The sequence below is a fragment of the Bison bison genome, unplaced genomic scaffold (genome assembly GCF_000754665.1).
Source record: "Bison bison bison isolate TAMUID 2011002044 unplaced genomic scaffold, Bison_UMD1.0 scf7180017864080, whole genome shotgun sequence".
NCBI lineage: Eukaryota > Metazoa > Chordata > Mammalia > Artiodactyla > Bovidae > Bison > Bison bison.
The window spans coordinates 4,157,790-4,158,093 of record NW_011494652.1 but is presented as its reverse complement, the minus strand read 5'-3'; positions in this window follow the sequence as shown (position 1 = coordinate 4,158,093).

The window sequence follows — 304 nt, the reverse complement described above, 5'->3', positions numbered from 1 at the left end:
CCCCTGCCTAGTGCAACTAGACTCGTGTCTGGCCGGCGCCCGGGGTAGGCCGTACTGACCGCGGGGTTTGGGAGTTGGGGTGTCTGATTGTTGAGGCCCCGCATTTCTCTGCGCCCGCAAGTGCTGCAGGATGTTTGGAGTCGGCGTTTAGCGGGTAGAGATGCCTCCCCACCCTCTGGGCCCTATCTCCTGGCTCCGCTGGGTGGCATGAGCTGAGCCCTCTCGCTCCAGGGGACCCACTCCAGCCCCAGACCTTTCCCCTGCTTTTCCCACCTCCAGGAGCTGGCCTCTTCTCCTCTCACCT